Here is a 17,147-nt window from a genome sequence, read left to right on the forward strand (position 1 = left end):
CAAGGTGTATGGGCTGCTTTACTCTGTTGTGTTCTTTGGGTGTGCCTCATATGCCTGGACCTTGAAGGAGTTACCAGCCAATAGCTTGTTCTAGGTGGCTGCAAAGGGTGCTGTGTTTAGTGGATGGAGCTATGACACTGTGTACTCGCAACCTTAGCATAGTCAATAGTCATCTGGGTTAGGTGATAATGAGGGTATCTTGTGGCAAAGAAGAGGCACTGTGAGTGACAGCTGTGGATTGGAGATGAGCAATGCAGCCAGGACTATCTTTTCTTTTATGTGGCTATAGTTGGGTTCTAACTGCAGTTTAGAACAGTCACGTCACCATCTTGCCATCTATGCTCTGACAGGGCTGTTTAAATAATGACAAGATGGGCAGAAATGCAAATACACTGGGAAGTAAAACAGCTCCCATATATGTATTTTATCTGTGTATTTAGATGTTTGCCTTGAGTTCAGTTTTAACCACCTCAGGGCCGTAGGATGTAACTGCTGCTGCTGAAAATGTGATCCTTTTTATAATTTTTTTTAGAAGAGGGGGAGGGCTTTAGAAGACAAGATAACAGGGTAGCTCTACAGCTTGTACCAGCCTGTAAACATCCATTCTCCAATCTGCTCATCCCCCCTGTACATGATTGAGTAAGTAGTACATAATACCCGTACTTATTCACAAAAAATGTGTAAACACAGACACTTTTTAATTAAAATAAATCATTTTATTATTAATGTATTTTAATTAAAATTAAAAGATTCTAAAAATTGTGCTATGCTGCACATCTATTGTTAACCAAGTCCTCCATCAATGCAGATCCTCATTACACATGACGCCCACAACTGATGAAAGAAAAAACCCTTTGACCAACAGACACATCCAAACCGGGCACCATCCACAAGCCAGCTCTGGCCCTTGCAGCTGAATGTAAACAAAGCAGTGGGGTACAGCTGGTGATGTAATTGACTAAAAATAGGCATATCTATTTCTGTTTAGTAATGTCACCTGGTATATGCACTCCTTTGTTTACATCTAGCTAAGAGTGGGCAGGGCTTGATTGGAAACTGTGACAGGCTAGGTTCTCCTCCCTTGTGAATGACAGCAGACTGTGGGCAGATAGCCTGCTATTAGGAAATTTTGAGGGGGACTCCACTTCTTTTTTTTTTTTTGCTTGGGTCCCCCTCAAGACCCTTTAGATATGATATGAACTTTGGAGGAGACCCCATGTCTTTTTTGTGTGAGGTCCCTAAAACCCATACCAGACCTGAAGGGTATCCCTGGCTGACAGCTGATTGAGTCAGGCAGGATGACTCATAGGTTGTTAGAACGTCAACAGGGGAGGGAGAGCTTTAACATTTAGCAGCGGTAGTAATATAATTCACTGCTTCATCTTATATAACACCTTTTCTCACATAGATCACATCTTCACACACCATACCTCCATCCCTTTAATATCCATTACCCCCTGGTCCAACCCTGACATGGTTTTTGTGACTGTCCTATTTGCACTTAAAACTCTCTGATTTCATCTTAATGATTAATTAATCATTACAGGAATTTTTACTTAACTACCTGGATGTATTTTCCCCAGCCCAACAGGCTTTAAAGGGATACTTCCTACATAACTTAAACTGTACCATGAGGTCCTGAGAGGCCACTTCATCCAAAGGGTGCCAAAATGTGATAAAATGAGAGAATCATGAATCAAACAATTCAAACGTGCATAGGCCTTATGCCAAGACAAATTAAAAAAACATCCTTCACCATCTAATAGAACCACCCTTTTAGATATCACACTTTTAGCCAAGATTTTAGCCACTTGACTGAATCAGGGACACACTAACCTTATCGGCAAAGACCAGGTTGGCTTTGACCCTCGCAGACAAGCAAGTGACAACATCTGAAGAATTGTACATCTTTTCAATGTAGGCAAGTGTAGCTATCTCCCAGTCCTGCAGGAAAGCATTTCATTTCTTTGTGTGCCAATACCTTTTACATCTTTATGTGATAGGGATTTGGAAAATGCCTTATTAACTGGGTCCTGGCTCTCTATGCGACTCCTGCTGCATTTTTCAAATATAGTGCCCATCTTGTTTGTCCTGGAAACTGAACTTTTGGCCCGCTTAATCAAAGACTATGGGGTCTATTCACCAAGCTGCCGAGGGCAGCCGAGTGAATGACCGATCTGAAGTGAAGTGAGCCGAACACTGTTCGGCTATTCACTTCAGGCTGGTACGGCTGATTTCAGCCGTACATCGGCTGAAATCAGCCGTACATCGGCTTGCTTCGAGTGGCTTTGGGTCGGCCAAACATGCTCTGCATGTTCGGCCGACCCGAAGTGCAGAAGGAGTTCGACTCAGCCAATCCAACATCTGGATCGGCTGAGCCGAACCTCCGGCAGGCTTCTCACTGCTGTTTGGAGATCAGTGTCCCTGGTTAGCAGTTAACCAGGGACGCTGATCTCTCTGAAAGTGGCCGGAGCCAGCCGTAAGATCACGGCGGGCTCCTTACAGCACCCCTTCGGTTCTACTGAACCGAAGGATCGGCCAGATCCTTCGGCAGCTTTGTGAATAGACCCCCTATGTGTACATAAAAAACTAGACATGATGGACTATTACCATAAGCTTACACTTTACACTTACACTTTTGCTGATGATGTCCTAAAAGCCCTCACCAATCCCCATTTTTAACTCCCCAAATTCATTGCAACTCTTTGAAATTTTGAAGACATCTCTTGTCTCCTCTTCTTCTCACACTGTAAAGCAAGAAACAGTTTAATAAGAATGTATTGCAAACAAATAGGAACAACATACAAAGCCATCCACAACTCTTCCATGATCTACATCACCAAGCTCACACCATTCAAACTATCTTCTTTGCTCCTCCCAAGACCCCCTGCTCTCATTACTCCCCCCCATTCTTGCCTCCAGGACTTCTCCAAACACCTCCCTTATCCTCTGGCATTCCATACCCCAATCTATCAGGATCTCCTACTCTGTCCACCTTTGTGTGATCCTGGAAAATCTTTCTCTTTGGAGAAGCCTTAGAACTTTTACAATCTCCATTACCTCTTGTCTACACAGCCATAAACTTTTTATTAGATTGTAAGCTCACAGTAGCAAGGTCCTCATAATCATCTTGTCTTGAATTGTATTGTAACTGTACTGTCTCCCTTCATACTGCAAAGTGCTGCACATACGTTTGGAGCTATATAAAACTTGAATAATAATAATAATAATAATAAAAAGAAGAATATTACAGTTGGGTCACCCTGCAAGAAAGTAATCAATTCTATCAATGTCTGCTGCTCGGTCATGCCCCTGATCAACTTGCAGGGTGATTAGGGTAGCCCAGCAAAAATCAGAGCTCTGCTTACTGAATACATTGTCATGAATGTAATGGTGATTTATAGGAATGTACAACACATGCCTTTATATAGTACACATTCCTTATTGTAGTGTTAGGAAGCATGTCAGCCTAACTCTGCATTACCTCAACTGATTCATGCAATCACATGTGAGTTAGATTAACATGTGGCAATGAACAACTTGGTGTGATAATCAGAACTGTTGAATCTGCAAATTGCACACTTTTTGATTCTCCTGAATATGTGGATGTAGATTTGTCCAGTCTGCATAGAATCATGCAAGTCATTAATCAAGGTTACCTGGATTCCCAACTTCTGTGATTCTCTGCAGGTCAGACAAATCTACATTCAAATATTCAAGAAAATAAAAAAAACGGATTATTCAACCATTTTTATTTAGTGCGTTGACATAAAATGATTGCAGGAGGGTTTCTTTGGTATAACTCAATAGACAGACAACCCAGTGCCTGCTGCAGATGTATGCAGAGGACAGTAGTAGAAAATAAATTGAAATTTGAAATGTCAGGACCTTTGATGATCTCAGTATAGTTCTCAAAAGAGTAAAAGAGAAATGTAATATTTGCAAACCTGCTTATTTTGCCTATCTTGTCAGTACTTTACTTTACTGTACATTTAGGCATCAAGGAAAACCAATCAGGAAGCTTTTAATGGGATTCAAAAAACCTGTGCTTAAAGCCCATTTCTACCTTTGTGTTGGTTTAAAAAAAAAAACATATGCAAGCAATGTGTACAGAGTGTACATGAAGCAGGCATATGCATCCCCCTTGACAAAATTGGAATAGACAAAACATTGGGGCGTTGGTCAAATGGGAACTGAAAGTGACGTCAGCGGTGTGAACAGAAGTGATGTATCGGAAGTGACGCAGCAGTTATCGGGTGATATTGAGACCGCACTTTAAGGTTCCTTCTGGCACAATACATTTTACAGGCTGGAACACTTTGTGAATGCTGGATTGTTTTAGCTTCTTGTGAGTGTATTTTTAATACAAATAAAGCACATTTTAGTATAACGGTTTTACACTATTGGAGCCTCTTTTCCTTCCTTTTCTGTTTACCATATGGGGAGTTCCACAAGCGAGGAGTGACAGGACCAGAAGTCATAACCACCCCCCACGCACACGGCGCTCGACTTACCCAGCCAGGGAGTTTCTATGTGTGCACTGCAGGGGGCGGGGCTTGTGACACACACACGCCTCCTCCTGTGACTCACCTCCCCTCCCGCCGCCTGTTACTATGTACGCGGCCGGGAGGGGAGGTGAATCACAGGACCCGCCCCCTCACTGTGAAGCCCGTCGGCAGTGCGGGGCCCCGGTGTGTTCGAACACCAGGACCGTGCACTGCCATATATTGCAGCACTGAGGCTGTGGGGGGTGCCCAGGACCGGACCCCACTGGGCCCCCCCCCACAGCCTCAGGCCCCGGTGCCCTGGCACCGCCTGCACTGGCGGTAGTTCCGCCACTGATGATATTGCACATTGCATTATATTTTTTGGAGTATTGTAGGTCTGCAGTGCTGAGTTGGGTGTTTATATACAGTATATACAGTTGCTGTATATAAACACAGAAACATTACTCTTCATCTCCTCCTTCAGCTCCTTTTGAAATGGCCATCTTTCTCCCCTTATTCATTAGTATTCATAGTGGCAACCACCCTGGTCAGTGTATTATTACATGGGAAGGCAGAGCTGGTTTGCAGTGATGTTGTTACAATGACTTACAGGGAGGGGGTCAGCTGCTTTAGTGTCCGACACTAAGGTCGGACTAAGTTTCCTGCGTAGAAAAATTTCAATTTGTAGTCCTTTAAAATTAAGAAAGCCAGCAATGTGAGTCATGAAAATGTACACACATATACATCATCACTGCACCTCCACATTACCCCAATAAATGCTAATCACTTACAAAGGTGAAAATGGGCTTTAAGTCAGAAAGTAATCTCACTTTGTTTACTTTTCAGACCTTATTTTTGGTAGAGATAAAGTAAAAGGATTAGAACACCACACAGGTTGGAGTCAAATATAGGGATGGGATCTGTGTAGTAATGGGTGAACAGTATTACTTAAATAAAATTTCTGGGGAACAACGGGAGTAGTTTACCTCACCCCATATCTGGCCCTCCAGTAATTTTCAAAGCAGGAAAGTGAATAATTGATGAAGTAGACAAACTGATGTTATCTGCATACACCACCTGCTATTGGTTAATATAAATTTTAAGCACCCATTAAGTAAGTTGTGTCAATTGTAAGCACATTTGGGTTAATTTTAAATTTACATTTCAGGTAATTTAACACATTACATTTTTAGTTACTTTATTTTATTATGCATGGTTTCCATAAACTCATGGGTAAGAGTTCAAGGTAGTCCTAATGCACCACTGAATATACCGTATATATATCATCAAATGATATGTCAAAATTACTTTTAACATGTGAGTCACAATAAAAAAGAAAAGACAATTTATCATGAATGCTTCAGTAATGTATCCTTAATGTGAGGGTGGATGGGAGGATTTAGGCTGCAAAAACTGTGTATTACCCTACATTGCATGATATAGTTTAACTTTAACTAATAACTTTAATGTTTTCCAGTAAAAACACATTGAGGGGAATTTATTAAAACAGGAGCAGACAGATTATGGAGCAGTTCCCATAGTAACCAATGGTCTTCTCTCTTTCGTTTTCAAAGCTTAACTGAACAAACTAAACAGAGAAGCTGATTGGTTCACATGGGTGACTATTCCAGATTTTGTCTGCTCCAGATTTGATAAATTCCCCCTATTCTATTCTCTCTCTTAAATTTCACATACTTTTGTTAAGGCAATACAATTATACATCTCACTCATTTAAAGTTTTCCAGTTTATCCAAAATTCCAAGGATGAAGAATTTAAAAAAAAATTGCTTCCCAGTTTTACAGAATAAAGCAGAAAATGTGATACAGTGTAGCCCAATTTATTATAGTGTTTACTATGCTTGCCAAACTAAATTGAGCTAATACCACTGTGAACAGAGATAGTTTAGTTTTATCGTAAGGTGGAATAATAAAACTGTAGTTCATTCCTGCCATTTATATCAGAGAGACTTTTTCATCTGTCATAACAGAGACGCTATGAAAAATGAATTCCTAAATTTAATTTAGAGACCAATTTGCAGTTAATCTATGGAGTAATTCCGCTGTAAATAATGCAGCAATTTGGATGCATGGTCAGTCAATTCAGCTTGATTTATTAGGATTTAAACATTTTTTTCTCTCATTAATGATAATTATGGTACACATGGAAATATTTTTCTCTAAAAGAAAGGCAACTTTTTTGCACATTGGTACTATTGCATCATTAAGGTTCTTTTGTTTTCAAAGATGTATATAGGGAAAAGCTTCCATGCAGAGATGTATGAGGCATGTCTATTCTTTACTGTAGCTTTTCAAAGCATATGTGTGATCTGATGGAACAGGACTGCTTTATGACTGATTTCATTAAATGTTCAACTTAGAATATCTTAGGATTAGAATTATACTCTGAGCTCATATTGCTAGAGCTTTTCAGTAGTTTGCACATTCATTAAATGTGCTGTTTTCTCAACATCTAAAGAGAACCTGTCAGCTATTCACATAATGCTATATGTGCATAGCATCTAGAACATCGTGTCATTTGGTCAAAAATACAAAAGCAATGATTTAGGGAAAAGAATTGTGAAATAGTTTAAAATAAAATATAGTAGGCCCCGTAATGTAGAGTACTGTATAGTGTGAATGTGGCCTTACAATTTAGTCTCTAAATGCAGATAGAGCAACTATCCATACGTTATGGTCAGTTCATTTGCAGCTGCAGACATCTTAGAAAACACTTAGTAAACAAAGCTGTAGATCTACAGGTCTGCCGCTGCATATGATTTAAGGGCTGAAGTTTATCAGGCAAATCTTACACTGAACTGATGTTCAACGTACAGTGCAGTTTTATTTTGCCGCATGTTTTGAAAATCAAAATAATGCTGATCTTGTGTCTTCTGCTTGAACAAAGTGCACAAAGGAAAGCTTGTGTCAACATTTTGCTTGAAAATAAGAAAATAATCTGCTGCTTTAGCTCACTAAGAAAAGCAGCAGGTCAAAAAAAATCTATACGTTATACTGTCAGTGCAACAAAAGCAATGTACAGTATATATGGGTGTTTACCTTTATCCTGTTTAAAACCATACATGTAAGAGTCATGTACATATGCTAGCCATAAACACACTAAATATATTGGTGTATACACACTCTGATTCCCTAAGCACAATGTTCATTGTATCTCATTTACCTAGACTGATTTTCTAACAGTCACTTTTATTGATATTAGTATACACTTGATGCAGTTTTATTCCTATATGAATTGTGATGCACATGTAAAATCACCAGCAGCAGTTAGATATACTAAACAACATTAGCCCGTTTGTGCTCACAGGTCATTAATGCCTATATGCCTTGGTTAAATTTAACCGTGTCCACATGAGTCAGTTAACTCAACAATAATTAGATGACTTATTTGCATACCTAAATAAATAATGTTTATACATTTTTAAAGACATAATAGGCTTTTGATTGGTACCCTGTTTTAAGCTGACAGATAAACAAAAATAAAAATAATTTTGATCTTTTGTAAATACTGTAATGTAATTACAGAAGTAAATATATAGCATTGCAGATGGATACTGCAACCTGAAGGTGGCACTGTTCATCCATAGGCTTTACTTAGCTTGTATGTGATCATTAAGGGGGTTATTCACAAAGCTGCCTAAGGCAGCCAAGTGAATAAGCGAGCTGAAGTGAAGTGGGCCAAACACTGTTGGGCTATTCACTTCAGTCTTGTACGGCTGATTTCAGCCAAACATCGGCTAAAATCAGCCGTACAACGGCTGTCTTCAGTCAGCCGAACATGCTCAGCATGTTCGGCTGAGCCGAAGTGCAGAAGGACTTCGACCCACCTGATCCAACATCTGGATCGGCTGGGCCAAAGCTCGGCCAGCTCGCCTGCTGCTATTTGCCCCTAACGGCAGTGAGTGCATATGCCACAGAGCGGCTTTCGGCTCAGCTCTACTGCTCGGTACCTCTGAGGTACTAAGCAGAATAAAAAAAAAAGTGAAAAGAATAAAAAAAAGTTGAAAAATTATCTTAAGAATGATCTTAAGTGATGAGTGAGGGGTTTCATCCATTCAGAGGTGGCTAGTACCTTGTATGTTAATGAAGCTTTTCAGATAAATACAATCCTCAAATTTCAGTCCCAAGACTTTCCATTAGGACAGACCACTGTGAAAGGGCTCAGAAAAACCCGTAATCAGCAATCTTGCCCGATTTAACAAAACATCTAAAAGGTCAGAATTTTATTTTTCAGTATGCTGTGTGAATAGGAACACATAATGAACATATGTAGGGGTTTTCCTAAATTTGATTGCAAAAGTGGGAATACAGCTTAAAATAACCCTTTCTCTTTAAAAAAAAATAGTACTTCCTGTCTTATGCTGTGTGAATAGGAACACATAATGAACATATGGAGGGGTTTTCCTAAATGTGATTGCAAAAGTGGGAATACAGTTTAAAATACCCTTTTCTCTTTAAAAAATTGTACTTCCTGTCTTACATTTTAGTGATCTATGCTGGAAGCCACATTTCTCACAGATTTGTACTGTAGAGGAAGAGATTAAGAGCTTTGTTACCGTGAGCTGATTTTTAAAAGCACTGGATTTAATCCTGGTGCAGTTGAGTGGCACAGGCATATGTATTCACCCACTCAAGCACAACTGCTGTAACAGGAAAATGGAGGTAAGAGGGTGAAACTGGAGGTAGTTAGTACAATATAGCATCTGGCTGTATATCTATTTTTGTGACATTAGTTGTGCTTTAAAGTGATGTTAAACCAATCAACTTCTAAGTAAATTGCAATAGCATAATTGACATACTTGCCTAATTACTGTGTCATCCTACCATTAAAACACTTGTTTCTGCAAAATTATATATATATAGAAAGTGCTCCTGTATACAGTTATGCCTATAGGGTTGCTCCTTGCTTTCCTGGGTCTTTCTGGAGAAACCCCTATGTGCATGTTCCCAGGACTACTCTGTCTACGCAAAAAGGTGGCACAAACACAGAGGCAGTCAACTACAAAAATGTAAACCATTTGTTTCAGAGCAAAATTAAGAAAATAAAAAAACACTGAAAGAACTGCTATTTCCTTGATGTAGAGGGAAACATTAAATAATAGTTGAAGGTTTAGCACTACTGTAACATGATAAAATGTGGAAAGGTCTAAGGGAAGTGGGAATTATGCAAAACACTCTACCTGCTCTCCTTCCATTCAGTAATTACATAAACAAAAAACAAAAGGAGCGCGTCCATCGTGTAAAAGAGTTTAATCAATCAGTAAAATCAGCTAAGACGATACTCACAAGCACATGAGATTAGCAGACATGTAGTTCAAAAGTTATACGAAAACACGGATGATTCTTAAAAGCCTCAGCCAGCAGGCTGCAAGCCCTCCATGGTTAACCGTGACCAGTGGGAGATGCCTCGGGAGTGTATCACTGTGCACTCTTTTTCAGCTGCGGGTGTGGGCGCTTGTGTGTTTTTTTTTTTCATTTTGCAATTACATAAACAGGCTAAGTTTATTTGTAATTTGCAAAACTAAAGTTGCAAAACAAAGTTCATCATACCATGTAGTTAGCGTATGTCCCTTCAGTAAGTCCCAGGACCTGCAAATTTGTTTACCATATATGTTGTTTCCTGGCTATGTTTTCCTATAGTGACTTGCAAGTAAATATAGTTACCCTAACACTGGAACTTTTAGTTCTTCAAAACATTATTCCTTTGTTTATACCAAGTGTGTATTTAACACAGATAATAATAATAATATAAACCACAATTACTATTTTAAGCAATTCATATATATTTTCCATCCAATATTGAACAATATGACTTCTAAAACTGTAAGTTGTGCTGCCCAAAGCTTTCATAGAATTGTCGTAGTTGCAAGGTACTTAATAGTTACAGGTTCACCAATTCACCTGGTTTTCAAACCAATTTCCTTAGCATTACTTCCATTTCAGCCCTGCCAATGTTTATGGCACAATCTATTTAAATACCAGAATAATTTCTAGGTTTGGCTCTACATCTCATTAGAAGTCAGATTACAGAATACATGTCAATCATTCAAATAAATATAAATTTGCCATCTGTTGACTCAATTTATGATTGTATTCAAGGATAATATGGCAGATTTTTTATTCAGTTTTCCAGTGTAACAATGGTTTTGAATTTACAAAACTTGACATCAGTAATTAATGTCTGCAATATTAATTTCTAGTTTTTAGTTTAAATGAACCAATTTACCCTGTAGGAGAAAGAGACTGTGCAATGAAAAAGCAATAAATGTATCAATTTATACAAACAAAGAATGGGCATTGCAAGATTCCAGGGGCATCTTTAAGCACCCATGCAAGTAAGCAGTTGTGGCATATGCAAAGCTTCATTTGAAGATGTAATAATAATTATTGATGTGGCTTAGTTAATGTCTTGTACAGTAGGAGAATGCTAAAACTCCTATTAGATTTTTTTTTGCTGCCTGTGTGCCTGTTATAGTTGTTTTCCCTTTACTTCCTGTCTGGATCAACTGCTGTCACCATTAAAGTAAGTAACAAAAAATATTTCTAATGGAGCACCGAAGAGAAGTTAAACCTGACAGGGGTTCCGAACCTTCCCTACTCTAAACTAAATATTATACATTTTTGTTTGACATACACATTAAAGACACTCTGTCACTGTCACTCTGTCACAAGTGAGAGATTGTCTTTGAAGCTCAACTCCTGACCCATTTATACTGTACTTACCCTTCCCCCACTCTCCTATTGCTCTGCTTCTCCATTGAAGCTCCTGCAAAATACCCAATGTTTCCACATATGGGTGAGCATTTGACCTCCTCCATTGATACAGTGTTCGGGCCTAGGGTTCAATAGCCAGGCCAGAGCACTGTCACATTGGGCAGGGGGTGACAACATAAGCCCTGTGTAATCTCCAGCACTATTCAAAACTGAGCTTACGCAGGGTTAAGACTGCAGAGCAATGCAGAGGTAAGTAAGCTGAGTTAGAAATGCTGAGGGGTAAACTTGTAAGAGGACCTTTTACTTTGCCCTTGGTAAATAGCACATGAGCTGTGGCATACAACACACATCCAGTAAATACTGTACATACTGTACATGCCACAATTGTCCATTCAATAGCTGTTTCACCTCAATATCACCTCAATATCTATACCAAACCTGTATACTTGTTGGGGGTGTTTGTTTGGATTTTAAGGGTGACCCTATGCAAAATCAGACAAACAAAGCATTGCACTCCACCCAAAATGCATATCCGGACCCTTTGGGTCTGGTATGGATTTTATGGGATACTCCCAAAAGCAAACAAATTTTAAAAAAGCATTGTTTCGACCCCAATCCAAGCATGCGTTCTGGCTGGCCATGAACGAGGTAGGGGAGAGAGTGTAAATCCTGTCCATACTGAACCATACCAGACTCATGCTACCTGAAAAATGTTTCTTGAAGTACATGTCACACGCCAGCCCTCCCCACCAATCCTCTCACTGCAAATGACAGCAAAACATCAATGCTGTCTTTCCAAGTGGGAGAGCAGTTGCTAGGACAATGGGGTCCTATCAACCAATGCTACTATGCAACATTCCTGTCCCATTCACTGCCAGCCGAGGGATTACCAAGCCAGCAGCTGAACGTAAACAAATTGGCCAGGTATGCTGGTTGACATAATTGATCATCACAACCACATGCTCATCTTCAAATGTAGACTCAGTTCTTGTTTGTTAGAACACATGGAGACCAATTGGGCTCTTAGGGCTAATATGATCAAACTGGTCTGGTGACTTACTCTTCTTAGGAGGAGGCTTGTGTAGTGAACATTAAGGTGAAGCTGTCTCAGGTTGCTTGCTGGACATAGATACATTCTTCTAACAGTTTGGCAGTCCTACTGATGGGATATGGCGATTGCTGCAGTAGCTAGGTAGGTTGTTAGGGGTCAATAGGTGGAAGGTTCAACCAGATGTTGTTGTGGTTAGGTCAAAAGGAAGGCTCCATCTGCTGGTTATTGCTCTCCTATTCTGCAAGTGATAATGTATAGACCTTGGAAGAGTGTGATCCCAGAGCCCTCAAAGGCTTTTTCTCATTTTTCTTTTGCTCTGTTTAAAATTTCTACCTTGAAAGGGAAGCTCAGTAGGAAGCACACCACATCTCTAAGGGGGGCCTCAGCGGTACACATTGGACGGAGAGTGTGGTCACATTTTAAGGAGATTAAGCCGGTCATTGTAATAAATAATCAATTGTTGAGTATGGACTGAATAGCCAATTTAGTTAATCTTTGATAAATAATTCAGGAAGACCCCTCACCCTGATAATATGTCTCCTTTCTTGATTGTCCTAGTCCTCTATGTCTCCGTTAAATGCTATCATTTGAAAGTTATGAAAGGATGTGGTTTATTGTAGAGAAGATATGGCTTGATCTCCTTTTTGCCTGCTGAAACTGCAACATCAATTTTTTCTGAAATAGCTTTTAGGTTGGTTCTGAGGTCTGTTATAGCCACTGGCATGTCTATGGTGATAAGTGCAATATTGGCCAGTGTGTATAGCTTGTTTGTAAGGATGGAAGTGAGACATTTTCATTGCCTTGTGAAGAGGATGGGTCAAATACCTCTTCTGTGCTGGTAGACCACAGGCTTCTGTAATCAGAACATGTCTAGGATTCTTTCTTTTGGCTGGGTTGAGGAATCCCATTTTCTAGTGTATGGTGTTGTACAGTGGATTTAGTTCCTCAATATTTAGCAGAGCTCTGTGTTTAAGCATCCATCTTGCCCGCACACCAAAACATGCACCCACCGTATCTCCGCTAGCTTTTTATAAACAGTTTACAGTTTTTTTATCACTTTATCATAGCGGTTGCAAAGTTGGGGGATCATATCATTGCATCATATAAGGTAATTTGGTAATTGTCTCCTTTCTCAGTCTGGAAATGCTTTACCTATGTCCTGTTTTCTTTTTAACGACTTTAGAAAAATGTTAAATGTTATGGAATTGATTTTACTGAAGCATATTATTATTTTTACAAGAAGTAATACATACAAAAGGAAATGTTTTCATACAAAATAATTGAAAAAGTATTGAAAAAATTATGCAAGATCTCAAAATAGATGAAAACAGCCAGTTGATTTTTTTTATTTAATAGAAACTTCTCTGCTTTTCACGTTTTTGCCCCCAGCTGCGGTATGCTGTTTATGCTGATAGTTTGTATGCTGAAGCATGAATGACACTCTCACAATGTGCTGATCAATAAATGATATGGTATCTGGATGTTCTTTCAGCTAGACATTGCCGTTATGTCTATAATATGTGTCTGATAACAGCTGGAGCAACCCAGTTAGCTAGCTTGTTTCCAAGGCTCAGACACTCCACAAAGCCGAAACAACAAAATGCTGCAATTAAGAAAAAGTCAAACTTCTACTTTAATATTAATATTTACATTTTCTTTCTTATTATTATAATCAAAGCAGGAAGTATGAAGACAGCTGTGTAAATCAGGACTGCCCTAAAACCATTCTTACAGTTTATGCAAACCCAACATTGATCAAATTAAAGCCTGTTGGCTTATCTTCTATTTAATATGTCAAGGCTATTTTTAAGAGTAATGCCTGTAATTATACCTGGTGATCCTATCAGTAAGAGCCTTCTAATGGACTTTTGCCATACTGTGACAATGTTTCCACAGTAAAACGCTATGCAGGGGAGCATTGTCACCCTGGGTTGTGTGCTACTGATTCAATGCACAGCATATTTGCATGTCAACATTAAACAAACTCCTGCAAGTTTGTCTACCACCCATTAGAATGACAGTGGCGCATTCATAGTGGATTGGTTGGCTATGTCAGAAGAAGAGATGTGCACCTGCAGATACAGGAGCATGAGCAGGATTAGATATACACAAGTATGCTTGGGGTATTGGGATTATATGTAGGAAAAAGTTCACTTTATCTTTATACACATACCATCTGGTGACACCATTTAGATTAAAATTTAAGTCATAAATATAAAAATATAAATTTTCTATTTTTCAATATACCGGTTGTCCCATTCTTCAGTTAACCCTTGGACCACCCTCTCTTGGGGCTGTCTGTTACTGTACGCTTTTGTCTCTGCCAATTGAGGGTTACGGATATGGTAGATAAACCAGCCATAAGGGTAATCGCTAGAGTTTGCTATCTCCAGGAGCGAAACAATCCCATTTTTTGCAAGGTCAGGTGCAAGACTTTGCCCAATCAGGGCATAGATAACTGTGAGAGCCATGATTGGGCAAAGTCATGATGACTTTGCCCAATTTGGCTCATCTGTTACAACTATAAACAGTTGGGTGGAGCTAGCTCTCACTGCTAGCTCTGTCCAATTGTTTATGTTTTGCCGGCATCTGTCAAAATGCCATTCTGCCGCGGGCGTTAGTTGCGAGCGGACGGGACGGCACTCGTCGGGTTTTTAAAAATTATTTCTATTTATTTTTTATTGTTTTAATTTTTTCTTTCGTCAAGTCATCGTGGACAATGCTGAACATCATGAATGATGCTGGATTACATTGGTTGATCCATTTAAAAAAAAAAAATACTTTTTTTCAAATAAAGGATTTTTTCAAAAGTCTGGCCTCTTTTTTACAATTTTATTTAACCCTCTGGTGAATGGGTAGGGGTACAAAACCCCTTATTCATTCATATGGGGGGCACATTTGGGTGCCCCTTTATTAAAAGGGTACCCTGATGTGAATAAGCCCCATGCCCACACCCCCGGAACCAACGCCCCAGGTCTTGTGGGCTCAGATCAAGGGTCTGGTTGGGAATTTTAGGGGGGACCACACATGTCCCCCCCTCTTTCAAATTCCTACCAGACCTTAAGGGCCTTGTATGACTTTGAGGGGGAACCCCACACACTTTTCTTTCTTTTTTTTTTTAAATGGGGCCCCTCTTAACATTCCTACCAGACCTAAAGGGTCTGGTATTGTTTGGGAGGGGGAACCGCACGCTTTTTTTTTCTTTTTAAATGCCATTTTCTTTGTTTACAATTGTTATGATGTGCCTCTTTACAGGCAGTTGAAGGGGACCCACCAGCTACGATATTTAACTTCTTGCCGTCCGCCCGTAGTAAAAAAACGGACAGACGGCACTGCTGCATAGGCGGGTTTCCGTCGCCAGACGGCATTTTTTTCTGCTCGCACGCGCCCCCTAGCGGGCACGCACGGGCAGAAAAGACCCGACCATTGCACACACCCGTTACCGTGTGTTTCACATATAGGCGATCAGCGGCTCCATAGCCAGCTGATCGCCTATATGTGCTCGTTCGTCTCCTTGAATCCCGGGATCCGCTGCCCCATCTTGAATCCCGGGACCGGCTCGGAGGGCGTCAGGAGGAGGAGGACGGGAGATCAGCTCCTTGCTGATTTCCGTCCGGGCTGTGAATGCAGAAGTGATGTGTATTACATCACTTCCGCATTCACCTGTCAGTCATCTGGCTGCTATAGTCGGAGAGAAGAAGCTGATGAAGCAGATCTCTGCTTCATCAGCTTCTTTTGGGGTCCACAGGTGACTTTAGGGGTCCTAGAGACCCCTAATGTCTCCATAAAGAGGACCTGTCAGTGTGCCTTTGCTATTATATAGGGGGATTGTTATCCCCCTATATAATAGCAATAACAATAAGTGCAAAAAAATAAATATAAATAAAAAAAAATAAAAGTAACATATAAAAAAGTAAAATAAAATAAAAGTCACATATAAAAAAAGGGGAAAAAAACCCCCAAAATGTTTAACTCCCCCACCCCCACGTTTACGCGCCTATAAACGTAAATACGCGTCCGGTGCCCCAGCGCGCAAAAATTACAATTGCGCTACACATGTTACATATCGCCGCGAACGTCGCAGTGAGAGCAATCATTTTAGGGCCATCAATCACTGATAACACTAAACTGATGAGCGGTAACAGCTTTTAAAGCGTCGCCTAGGGCCAATTTTGGGTATTATCGTTTTTTGAGGTTTCGCGCGCGCACGCAATTTTAAGGCTTGACATGTTTGGTGTCTTTTTACCCGACGTGACCCCGTCTTTTATATTTTACCAAAAAATTGGGTAATCATAAATGTTTTATCATTTAATATAGGGGAAACTGTTTTTTTTTAAATTTCGGTAATTTTTCCTTAATATAGTAAAAAAATAAAAACCCCAGTGGTGAATAAATACCACCAAAAGAAAGCTCTATCTGTCCCCAAAAAAGGGTATAAAATTCATTTCAGTACAGCGCTGCATGATGGAATAAATGTCAGTCAAAGTACCGCAGCGCTGAATACTGAAAAATGCACTGGATGGGAAGGGGGTTTAACACCGCAGATGTCAACTGGTTAAAGGAATCTTTCATTTGTATTGTTTCACTTTAAGTGATGTTAAAATCACTGCTCCTTTAAAAACGGGTTTTAACAAAAAAAATGTTCATTGATTCCTGTCCCCCAGGGCAGAACCCAAATCCCCATACCCTTTTTCCCCCCAATAAATTGCATACAAGGCTTCACAATTGGATTTTAAAAGTTCTACCCCCATAGACTTGCATTGAGTTTGAGTTCAAAATTCAAACTTTTCCCATGTTCAAAAGTTCAAATTAGAACTGAACAGAGGGGTGTTCGGCCCATCACTAACCATGAGCATTTATATGGTGTTGCCCCCACA

Source organism: Nanorana parkeri, unplaced genomic scaffold, assembly GCF_000935625.1.
Source record: "Nanorana parkeri isolate BGI_ZX_2015 unplaced genomic scaffold, ASM93562v1 scaffold714, whole genome shotgun sequence".
Lineage (NCBI taxonomy): Eukaryota > Metazoa > Chordata > Amphibia > Anura > Dicroglossidae > Nanorana > Nanorana parkeri.